The sequence below is a fragment of the Leptosomus discolor genome, chromosome 2, assembly GCF_034619465.1.
Source record: "Leptosomus discolor isolate bLepDis1 chromosome 2, bLepDis1.hap2, whole genome shotgun sequence".
NCBI lineage: Eukaryota > Metazoa > Chordata > Aves > Leptosomiformes > Leptosomidae > Leptosomus > Leptosomus discolor.
In genome coordinates, this window is record NC_141392.1 from 69,880,903 (window position 1) to 69,893,817 (window position 12,915).

Here is a 12,915-nt window from a genome sequence, read left to right on the forward strand (position 1 = left end):
ACTGATTTAAAAAACAGTGTTTACAGAAAACGGTTTCCCTGCGAAGCTGCAATCAAGCCCTTCAAGAAGGGGATCCGATTTTTCAAAGTGCTGATCTCACAGTAGGTTTTACAAAAATGGAGCTCTTAGATAATCATATATATGCACCAAAAAGACAAGCAAACTTTTTTTAAACAAAATAATGGCAAAAATTCGTATCTGAATTTAGATTGGATTGTAAAAATCTACTACTTTTTATTGAATTCTGATCTTTTCTAGTTCACAACCATCTTCAAAAATACCACATCATTTTTCTGCTTAAGGTAATAAAACCCAATATAACGAATAACAATCTAAATATTATTTTAAATTAACTAACAAAAAAAAAAAAAGAATTCACATATGAAAACGTGATCAATATAAACCAATCAAAATAATATCATTCTACTTTAAAGTAGGTTGGCCAATGATGCACCATGTTCTGTGCTGCTGAGCTGTGCCTGGCACTGACATTGCAGGAATGGCCAGCCCACTGCTTCTGCTGCTTCTTGCCTCCAGCTGATCACCCTGTCTGTGGCTATGTGGATCTTCTCTTTTTCTTTTTTTTTTTTTTTTCCTTTAATATTTTTTTCTGGCTGTCTTTCTCTAACTTAAATGTTTTCAGTGGCCTATCTCATGGATCTCCTCCACTGAATAAGGGAATACTAAATTCCATCAGTAGAGGAGATTAGGAGTTGGTCAAGGATCAGTGCAAGCCAGGAACATCTTCACTACCTTCTCTACCACGAAAGGACTTGGAGCCTGGAATTGCAGTCAATATAGGCTATCGTAGGACATATTGTGCAGCTGTAGGGTGACTGTGTGAAGCTGGCTTAAGAAGCGCTATTTCCCCACCAATGCTCTCAGTCCCTGCCTGCTGTATTTGTTTGACACTGTGCTCAGTTGTGCTAACACAACTGGGAGAATAGTGTAAACCACTCTACTGCCATGGCTTAGAGCTAAAAACTGTCCTAGTAATGTGTGTGCGTGGCAGGGTGTTCATTTCAGTAAGTCTGGCTCCACAAACATTTATATCCATGTAACTGATTTCTTAAAGCAGCTTTGTTGCCAAAGTGTGTTGTATAGCTAGACCCTTAGATGTCTCGACAGTACACTGCAGAAATTGTTATGTTAGAACCATATGCTTATAATTAATTCGTTCCACCTGCTTGCATCCAATGTTTGTGCTCATTTTTGAAAAAATATTCCAATGAGTCTGCTTGTTGGCAAGAATGGTGATGACAGTAATCTGCTTAAGATAAAGAAAGGGGGAAAAACTGGCATGGCTTCTTATGGAAAAATAAAATTAGTTTCTCTCTTCTGACACATTTCTAAATATGTAGTTTGCCTTAAAAGTGATAAAGAGCAGTACAATTTGACTTCTACATTTTTATTTCCCTTCCCCAAATGGCACTGTTTTCCGAAAATTAATTTAGCCCCAGAATAACTCACCATAGCAAAATATTAAATATGCTTGTTTGGCAACATCATAACTAGACTGTTGCCTATTAGCACAGTAAATTAAATACATTATCCAATTTCATATCTCATTTTCTTCCACATATCTTATTGCATCACAACCTGTACCCCAGAATGCCTTAAGCTGAAGGTTTAGTCTTATTAATAGACTGAACAGACTGAGAGCACAGCTGGTCATCTTCCAGTGCTTCTACATCACATATGTTCCTGGTCTTAATGTCACTGGTGAAGAAAACCCTGCCTAATACACAGTGCGCTATTTTTATCTCCACATATTTATAAGGAAAAAGCAAAGAAAGTGGATGTGGAATATGGAAGTCTATGAGAGCTTCTGTGTCTGGAAAATGATAGTTGATCTAGGAAAACAGGCTCAAGTATCTGTTACTTTATTTTCAAAGTGGATATTTTCAAATTTATTGTTTTCTCTAACTGGAAAAAAACCCTCTCTGACAACTATTTGAAACTGGGCTGGAGACCGTAGTGTTAGGCTTTAAAGCAGAATAGTTTCATAGATATATGCAAGTGATGCTATTCTGAAGGGAGAAACCAATGTTGAAGATATTTCATGACACCAGCCTTCGTCAGTTATACTGTCTTACAATGTCCCCATCCCGAACCCTGCTGCCATTTCCTCATCTTTCACCATGGTACCATCATCTCCCCAGCTGTGCCATCAGGACAGATCTGATGGTGACCTGGTCTTACAAAACATCTGTCTATTGTTTTTACCTGAGGACGGGAGCAGGTTTCTTTCACAGGATTTCCTCAGGCCCTCCATGTGTGCTGGCCCTTGTATGCTCTCTGGAGGGTTTCTCAGAGTAAGGGGTGCAGATGCTACAGTGGTGGGACACAGACAAATCACACCTCAGCTTGGTAAGTTTACTGGGTCTGTTTTAGCACCATGAGGAGGGCAAGCACATGGCAGTGCAAGGCAGAGAAGGGAACACAAGCTCAAATCACACAGGGAGCACTTGCAACCAAATTGACTGAAGGGTGACTGGGTTCCACAGCAGGCAGCAAGAAACCTCAGTGCTACTGAGACCCGCACGCTCCCTTAGCTAGGGTCAGGGATGGGAACAGCTCTCTGTGAGTCTTTCTCATGGGATAACTTCACATTATAGGCAACACTCTAGAACCTTCTTTAAGCGCCAGTCATAGTGCTTTCCCTTGATAATTTTCTGATTTAAAAAAATCAGATCTAACTCTTTTCAGCACTGTAAAAATTAAATCCTAATTGCAGCTTAGAATTTCCCTGGAATGGTCTTGCAATTTTTAATTTAATTTTACAGTATGTTTAACAGATTTTGTACTGTTGCTTAAGTGCCTAATTACTGATTTTTAATGCCTAATTTTTCCCATCTTCCTCTCCACACACATGCAAAAAAAATCTTACTCGTTGCTTCCTTTGGGTTCTTAACAGAAACTCTTTTTGAGCACCATTTCCCCCCAATTTAGTTTGGACCCAGAAAAAGTAAGATTCGTATGACAGACAAATAGCCAGTTTTAAGTACTCAGACATCAGCTGCATCCAATCTCTCAAACTGACTCTGACAGTTGTGCTAGAATTATTATTAATTTATTATGCATCTGATTTTTCCACTGTTGGTAAGAAGCAGAAAGAAAAAAGAAAGGATGTTGTATAGGAAATTATACGGCAAATGAGTTCATGAAGAAAGTACAGAATATTAGAAAGCAAGCTATACTGAAAAAGCTGGTCAGATAATTGGTTGAAGACGTTCAGATCACTGCCTAATGCAGGAAGAGCTACTAGTTCTACTGGTAATGGGCAGTATTTACTTAATAGACAAACTATTTTAATCCTTGGTTCAAGGTTAACAACAGCAACTAAAATGGCATCAGGGAAAAATCTTTGTACTTGCCATCTGGCAAAACGAGTGCTGTTCTACTTAAAAAGGAAGGAATAACACAAAGTTTATGGGACAGCAGGTATACTTTGAAATGGAGGAAAGATTTATTAGGAAGCCAGGCTCATTGGTTCTCTATTAATGGTCAACTATAGGACACCAAGTACATAGAAACAACGCTAAAACCGTGTAAATGTTACAAAAGATTAATAAAAATCAGCACGTCTATTGAATAATTTACCAATACAATGGAACAGGCAAAATTATCATGGATGCTTTTTCAGGCTTCTCACAGTCAGGTAGCTCTTGAGTCACACATCAGGGATGTATTTTACTCACAACACCACACACCCCCTGTGTCATCCATCCACCTACTTATTCTCTTCTTGTGTAGATACATGGCTCAAGAGAAGAGACATCAAAAACAAGTGTAAATTGTATGTAACACACCTCCATGTAAGTACTTTTGGAAAGAGGAAAAGGAAAGGAACAGTGTTTCTTTTTCACCTTACGTGGATACGGCCCTAGTAGAGTTTGCCTTCCTGCAACCTCTTCCCTTCAGGATCTTATATCTGAGTGCCTCTGTGTGCCCTGAAATTTCTCTTTATAAGCATCCACTGCCCCTGGTTGTGCATGTATTTCTGTGGTACAGGTCTTACCAAGAAAATTCTTCTGGTAGCTGGAATAGTCTGTTCAGTTTTTTAATCCCTGAAGTTAACCCTCTCAGGCTTTTTCATAATGCAAGCACAGCCATTCTCAGGGTTTATGTTTGGGGTTTACAGTTTAATGCTTCAGGGACAAATGATAGAGGTACTTTATTGCATGCATAAGGACAGGCTTTGCAGTTTATTTCCAGATGAAATAAATGTTCACTCAAGTAGCAGTGTTTACGCAGCGGTAAACAAAATAATGAAACCCTATCTGCATTAATCCTGCTGCTCAGGGACCTTGGGTTGAGATCCAGAATCATTCTGTAGTCCTTTTGAATCACAAAGGTTTTCTTTTTTGGTCCAGGTTAGCATAATTCATCCTCTCTCCCACCTTAACTCTTTGGGAAGTTAAACATCATATCTTCTCTGACTTTTCTTTCTGGATTTAAAGGGAGATTTACGAGCTTGTCTGTCTTTGCACAGTAGGTGGATATTATCTGATCTCTGTCCCCAGCAACCTGCAAAAAGATATGGGGTCTTGGTCCTCACCTGTTTGTCCCAGAGAGCTTCTACTAGGCTTTGTGAAACCTCACAGCTGCTGCTAGGTCTACCAGGAGTGCACTGTACCCTCAGCAGCTAAAACCTTGCTGCTATTGCAGTAGTCCATCACTCAGCCTCTTCTTAATATCTGCAGGAATCTATTATGCGGATGGAGATGAATTCCACAAGTCATTCCAACCCACTGGAATTTTCATCCCAGCTTGTCTGAGAAAATATTGCAGACTAGGAGGTCTTAAATTGTCCACAGGATTACATAAACTTGATCATTATCTAATTCTGAATGGGTAAGGAAAAAATTAACTCTTGACTTACGTCACAATATACACCCCCAAAGCAGAAGAATTTTCCAATGTTAAAAGATTTTACTCTACAATTTTGAGTTCTTTATCTACAGGATTTTTTTAAATGGAGCATGAAATAGCTTATTTTACACTAAGATTTCTAATCTGAAATCTAGTTTTTATTCACCAATATTTAAAATCATTTTGAGTAAATGGCCTAGAATTCAGGGTATTTTTGCTGCTATTGCTAGGATGTTGAAATGCTCAGTCTCATAGCCTGGCATACTATGGTTGTATTTATATGTTCTTTAGAGTATCTACTGTTTCAGGATCATATGAGGTTGAAATAATTTCCTTCCTTCATTTCACATCATAGTGAACTGTGAAGGCACTTGTACTAAAAATGCAGCCTTGTTTCTTATTACCAGATATTATTAAATGCCACAGTCCAGTCTATGCAATGCAGCAAAGTACTGTTGTACTAACACAAAAATGGCATTACCTTAAGAGCAAGGCAGGGGGAGCAAGTTAACTACAAAAGAGAAGTTATTTAATACATGAAAGTAACAATAACGAGCATAAAAGAGGGTCAAAATTAAATGCTATTTAAATACAAACCAGATCTAAAAGGATTATTTAAGTGTCCACTCTTTACAGAAAAGACATTTTAAGGTGTTTTGTTCTGAGGTTGGCAATCTTTTATAGCCCTGAAGTTGTTTTGTGATTTAAGCACAACTTTGGCAAGAGCTGGGCCCAATGTCAGCAAGCACTTAACATATCTTTAACTCTATCTTGAGTCGGCAAAGGATTTAAGCATGTGCTTAAACTTTGTCGAATCCAGATTATCACATGCCCTATGTATATGATTTCCTTCTCAATTAGTCTTTTGGAAGTGATATCACCTTTGCTTTACTAGATAGGGAATAAATCTTGATCACTGAGATCGTTATGAAAATGGCACTTGATTTTCAGGGGAGCATTGGTGTAGACTAGAGTTTCCTATACCGTAAATGGTTATATTACATCTACAACTTATGGTGTTCTTGAATACAGCAATGCTAAATTTAGAGAGAGAGCAAGTGGAAACATGATATGCTTCACAATGATGTTCGTTAAATATGAATTGTGTCACATCATCATACAGGTCTACATCAACCACAGGTTTAAAAGTTTCTGTATTAAGAAATTGCAGACCAGTATCACAAGTACAAAACAAGTCACTACCGATACACAATACCATTTTAGTCTGCAAAGTACCACAAGTAATCTGAAGAGTGTTTACTCTTCTATAACAGCTGCTTGGAGTGCCGAAGTTTGGAGCTTTCCATATTTCAGAAACAGTGGTTGCTAGGTTTATTTCATGGTACAGTAGACTCTTCTCAGCATTTTGTTGACTGTCTGAGCTGCACACTACTCCTAGCACCTTCTGGCAGTGTCTTCCTTCATGATGCTGGCTCTGCAAATGCCTTCTGAAGAAGTTGCTTATCCTGGTTAAGGCAGTCAAAGAAGCTTTCTGAAATGTTTAACCACATGATCCTTTGATTTGTGCTCTGAGAGAAAATATACTTTTGTTCACAGTCTCATTCTACCCTACTCCTTTGGGTTAGCAGACATTCGCACCCAGTTCTAAGTTAGGCACTACAGTTACAGCTCCTGTTCTAATTTCATTAACTTTAAATTAAATTTATTCCTTTAGGATCTCATTGTATTAATTTTTAGGGTCTATTGTTTTTGTCACTGAATTATTAGCTAATTTCATCTACATATCATGTTTGCCTAATGACAGGCAACACCTAGAACTGGTATTTACTTCAAAGGTTTTTTTCTCTTCTGAAATGTCTGTTCCAGACTCTCAATGGGTTAGAGAGCTTGAAACAGAAGTCCTTCCCTTGTCAAAAGAAGATGGAGTATGAACAAGTTAAAGCATGAGCAAGTAGTAGTGGCTGAGCGCCATCCAAGCTATGACCACTCTCACCGGGTATGCTCTTGTCATAAATCAATTACAAAGTAATCTGACTCATTCTACCTCACAGTGAGAGGCTATTAAGAAAACAGAATTACTTTCACTCTGCTGTGGTCTATGAGCATGAGTAAAACTGCTGCACCTGATCTCATGCTCAGTAATTTGTCATGTTGCTTGTTGCGCTCCTTTGAGAAGTTCAAAAGTGGAGTGATGTAGAAATACATCCCTAGAGGTGCCCCTGGTTCAAATAGATGTTGTTCAACACAGGATTGTTCTAAATCAAATAGAGTGTCCTACTCATTGGAAATTGAGCAGCTTAGTCATCTTAGTTCTCAAAAGGCTGGAAGTACTCCTCAGATCCCTATTCAAAAGGAAATACAGGTTAAGCTTTTCACAGGTAAAGACCTACTAGAAGATACTAGCTCTTTGCATTAAAGAATCATAACATGTTTATAAATTACTTTTTTTTTGCTACCTGAGCCTTAACCTGAATGCCCATGCCAGAAATCCTAAGACTAGTGAAATTAGTTTTTTCTTAAAACAAAACAGTAGTAATGATAGGCATTAAGAATGGATCTTTTCACAACGGCTCTGTTCATATCATGTAAAGATTGCAGAGAGAGTTCTTTTCAAGGGTGGTACATCAATTTTGAACACAGGCAGTGCCCTAGTCAGAATTGTAGGATTAACCTAATTTTCTTTTTAAGGATTCTAAATCAAAAAAAAATTTATTCCAATTGGAAATTAGGCATCTGTGGTCTATGAATACACCCACACTGTGTACTGGTTCTGCTCCTTCTGATGGAAAATCAGAAGACCCACACCTTCCCCTTGTCATATGGCAAAAGTGATGAAAGTGTTGTTTTCCTAGGAGTGATCAAATATACTCTACACTTACATAAGTATGTCCTTTGAGAGTGTTGACTTGAGTAACTGATTTATTTGCATGTGATTTGAGTCCTCGGGGAGTGTTTTTCCTCTAACTGAGAGGAGCTTTGCAAGGCTGGCAGGGCAGACATAAAAAATCTGCATTCGTTCCATTTCCTCCTTGTGTTTGTTCCTTTTCTCTTGATTATGCCAACTTTTGAAGAAACTAACAGGGCACTTCAGGATCTGGAGAGGAAAAAGCACCTATCTGCTTTATGAGAGACAATTTTGTCTTTATGTTTCACTATAATTATAGTGGAGCCTTGTGGAAAGAAGGTGCTTGCTTTCCCTCTGAATTAATACAACCTCATATTCTAAAAAGAGATGATAGACTTTCTCCCTTCTCAAGTATGGGAGAGTAGATCCCATCAACTTGAAAGAAGGATCAGAAATCTAAGAATGATCCTACCTTCTAAGATCCTCATGGTGTTCAATGTGATTCGATTATCTCTTTCATCTTTTTTTTTTCATCTATCTTGTTGATGAGTAAGAAAAGGTGTACTAGACTTGAATGAAGATTTCTGTCAACCTTTATTCAAGTATGTTCACATGATACAGAAGATCACGTACTGTTAGAGTTATTTTAACGTCAATATTATTTTTTGATTGTGTACACCTTCTGAGGAAAAGGCAGAGCCTGCTGACTCCTTTAAAAGATAAAGAGCAGTTTACCAAGATATGGCCAGTTTAGCCACTTCCTCATAACAACTTTGATAGCAAAACTAATACATGGTCATATGGGAGGATTTTGAAAATGCTAGTGTCTAGCTTGCCTTTAGTGAGGGGTGACCACATCCACCGAAAATTAGGGACCTTGGCCAATTTGAAGTGTCTATCCTAATATTATCTTCTTCTCTGAGCAACAGTCACGCATTCAAAATGATGCAGGAGCTGTATTAAGCAAGAAATGAGTTGTATTGAAATGAAGCTCAGGCAACTAATGAAAGCAAGTGTTTGGATACAACGTAACACCTCCATTGCCCATCTCCCAATTATTTATTTATTTATTTTGTTAAGTGAAATCACCAAAGAGGACAGTATAAACCTATTCCTCTTCTGCAGAAAAGTCTTTAAATCCTTTTAGCGGCTTCTACCTTATTCAGGGATCCCAAGACATCTCTCAATGGTGAAGACTTCTATCCTCAGTTTTAATGCTATCGCTTTCTGTCTGCGAAGAAAAGCCACAGTCCCAATAGATTGGACTGAAAATATTTGTGTCTCATCCAGGCCTCTTTTCTTCTTTTCTTTGCACAATGTTTTTCCCAAATATTTCCCAGCATGGTAGCAGATTTCTAATACAAAGATACTGATACAGAGAATCGTTTCCTGCTTTCTTTTTCTCCAGAAAAATCCATCCAAAACTCTATATGTTACCCTTCTCAAAAGAGGTTCATTTATAGAGGAGCAGGTATACGTGTGGCATGATCTCACCAAATAAGGGGTTTTCTGGTGTGTTTATATTCCAGAAAGAAATGAATTTGTCCAGTCCATTACCTTTATAAATCAAAGTGTATGATGGCAGTGATTTTTTTTCATTGATCCAGTAAATAGAATGTCACTCAAATATAGCAGAAGAAGTACTTCTTAGGAGTAGGAGAACTGGAAAAATCTAGTTTGATGCAGAAGTTTCTCATGTGGATTATCTCAAGTCTAACAATGTGACTGAGCTCATATTGCAACCTTTCCTTTCAGCAGAAGGGACTAAAGGATCTTTTCTGTATCTAGCTGCTTAGGTTCACAATATTTTTAATGAAAGTATATCTTGGAGAGCTTTGTCTCATTTGGTTTTAATTAACTAATATGATATGAAGGTCTAAGAAGGGAAATAACAGACATATAGCCTATAAAACCAAGATTACAAGACTGTAAGACCAAGCTAACTTTCTGCTCTCTAAGGATTTACGGATTCAATACGCTGTGTGCAATATGACAACAGTACACTTCACTAAAATACTTGTGGTAAAAATTAAGCAACAGTATAGGAAACACCATTTTTATGCAGCTACTGAGTGCAAACAACATGATGTTGTTTATTTAACATGTGGTACATGACACAGAAAGCAAATACACTTGAAACACCATTTATTTGAACTTTTCCCAGTCTGTGATTCCACATACAATTTTTAGTTTTTTGAACACTTCGTAGACATGAATGCTGTACGTGAATTAGGAGATAATGCACACACACACATACACATATATGTGCACGCATAACTATACAAATTAGGATGGGATAATACTTGTTCTCTCCTGGCAGATGGCAGAGGGTCACAGTTTGTGACTATCCATCCTGGTAGTAAAGATTAAAGTGTACAACAGTGAATATGCCAGCCTAGATGCTTTACAGCACTGTGTGTGCTTTAGGGAGGAGTGTGGCTTAGGGAAGAGCTGCAGAGACAGGTTCAGGTTCTCTTTTGTCTCCCGCGTTCTCCATGGGTGTCTAGGAGTGTGTCACTAGTAATGAAACAGAAAATCAATTTATATGGTTTTATGGGCATGTTATAAATAACTTTGCCAATTTTCATAAAAAAGAAAATCCAGTTGTTCAAAGCATCAAGACTTATAATGATGATGAAATGTCAAATTAAATCAAATCTCAATTCCATGCATAGTAGAAAAATATTACCAGCAGAAGTTTCCCTGAGTAAAAAGCATGCTGAACAGTCTCATATACATATAAAAATGGTAAAATACAAGAAGAATGACAAATGTCATGGCAAGTGCATAATGTGTCTACAATTGTCAATATCCTTTCACATGACATATTACTTGTTAGTAAAAAAGAAAGAAAAAGACACTGAGATCAAGCAATGATAACTGGTAGCAAAAAGGAAAGATCTAGGTCTGAACTTCACTGAAGTTTATGGCTCATGTAGTGAAAGGTTTCAGTTCATTCCATTAAAATATTGGAGCAAGAATCACCTGATTCTTCATATCATGTCAGTTTTCCCCAGAAATGCTTGGCAACAAATTCTATTTTTATTCATTTTTTAAATTTTTCTCGTGGGAAAGGATCCTATCTCACATGCTTCTTGAAGTAAAACTATTATAAAAGAAGCTCTATAGAACTTCATTAATGCTTGCAGTTTTGAAAAACAGGAAAGAAAGCTAAAAAAATGGAAAACTTTATACTTTGCAAAAACACTTGCTGAGTGTTCTTAATGTCATACTGTTCCCTGATCTCATGCGAGCTGACAGATCTTAGAACAAGAGGGAAAAATAATTGCCTCAGAACCACTAAAGTCATAATTACATTTCATTCGGTTTCCAGGAAGCTGTCCTGAGCAATAGCAAAACAGAAAAACCCCATGAAACCAATCAAAATTCTCATTTCGCAGAATGAGTCCTAAAATATCTATATGAAATTGGATACTCTGAAGAGCACTTCGGCTACACAAAACCAAGCTGCAGCTGTTGTTATGAGTAAGATTATTGAGTCAGCCAAACTACTGAGTCCCAAAATTTTGCCCTCTCATTTTTTGCCATATTTCTCCTCCTTGACCTATGCTAGGTTTGCCACCCAAGGTAGGATACCATCAAGAAAATATAATATTAATTCAGGCAATAAACTATCTGATGCCAACTTGCTTGCTAACTCCACCGCATTTTCATATTGCTGGGAAGATCATATCCCTGACTCATTGCTTGGACCACATCAACCTGCTCCATGACCATTTCCACTAAATCTCACCTCTCATGTACAATGTGACTACAAAGCACCTATGATATTTTAAATATGTATATGTTATATAATAAATACATTAAAATGTGCTTTATATAAACATATTAAAGCTAGATCCCTGATTTCAGTGAACCAGTCTTGATGCTTTAAGGTGTACATTTTGGCTGAAAGATATTCCTTATGAAATTGTCATTAAATTCCACCAATATTTTTGGTAAAAAGAGAACAATAAAAATCTAATTTTATTTTTTTTTTAGGAACTCAGAACAAAACTTCATTTTAGAAAATAACTGTGTATAAGCTGGCTCCACAGGTAGATTGAAAAACTCTGACAAAAATGAATATTTTATCTCAGATGGAGTTATATTCATTGCTCGGTAAAAGCTTACTAGGAGTGGGAGTATGGAGCAATTACATATTTTGTTTAAAACTTAACAACTGTGGGGTTTTTTTTTCTTATTTCAGATCAGCTTGCCTTTTCTGATATCAATTATTTTCAGAGCTTTGCTTGGAGTATACATCTTTTAGATGTCTACTGTGCATTCACTATTAATATTGATTATGAATTAATATTTAATGTGAATATTGCTCATATTAATGTTATTGATCAACATATTTAATTTTCTGTTGGCAGTTCTTCCTTTTTGCTTATTCAACTCAAGGATAGCTTAAATTTAAGAATAGGCTTGCTTTTAGCGAGGGTACAACATTCAGAATCACTTTGAACATTGAACTTTATATCTTGATTCTAGAGTAGAAACTGTTTAAACATTAATATTCCTCAACTGTGTACCACAGCATTAATACAAATATACCCTATAATAAGCATGGAGGAAATATAATCATCAGATACCAGTAAGTGACAAGCATGTATTTAATAGAAACTGCCTTTATCTTGTAACCATCAGCTCAGATACTCTTAAATTTAGGTTATGTCCCTGTGTTCCAAACCTGCACAGCAGAGCCTTTCCATATGCTGTTTAAAAGCATCTGCAGTCATCATCCGCAGACAGCAAAAGCTTATCTATTTTTTTGCTACTGTGAACGTCAGCCTGGGCTGGTAGCTCACACTCAGTTTCTGAGAGACATATCCAGTGTCTCCCTCTTCCCCCTGTTAGGCCACCTACTCTTTGTCTGAGGGGGTTTTGAAGCACACCCTGGCAAGATGGAAAGAGCTGTTACAGAAACTGCCATTAAAAATTTGTAAATCTCAGTCATAGTTCGCCAGAGTGTACAGAGTTTAGATGGATGAAGATTTTCAGGTTCCAGATCCTCTTCTGGTGATTAGCTTCTGTGAGCCACAGCTGCCCCTCCACTGCGGATCCCTGTAAAAGAGGCCAGGATCTCCTCCTCTTCTCCAATGGCTGTAGAGCAGCAGTGGCTGGATGAGATGCTGTGCTTATTCTCCAGTCTCCCCAGTGAAGAAAGGCAAGATGTCCAGAGGCACATACAGCAGGTTCACAGACCTCCATTTAGACCACCCTGAAGT

General features: G+C 37.5%; 1 protein-coding gene across 1 annotated transcript in view; it reads left to right on the forward strand.

Annotated features, from left to right (window-relative positions):
* TRDN (triadin) overlaps positions 1 to 12,915 on the forward strand; it is a 200,220-nt gene that overhangs the window by 103,813 nt on the left and 83,492 nt on the right. The gene's annotated exons all lie outside the window — the stretch shown is intronic.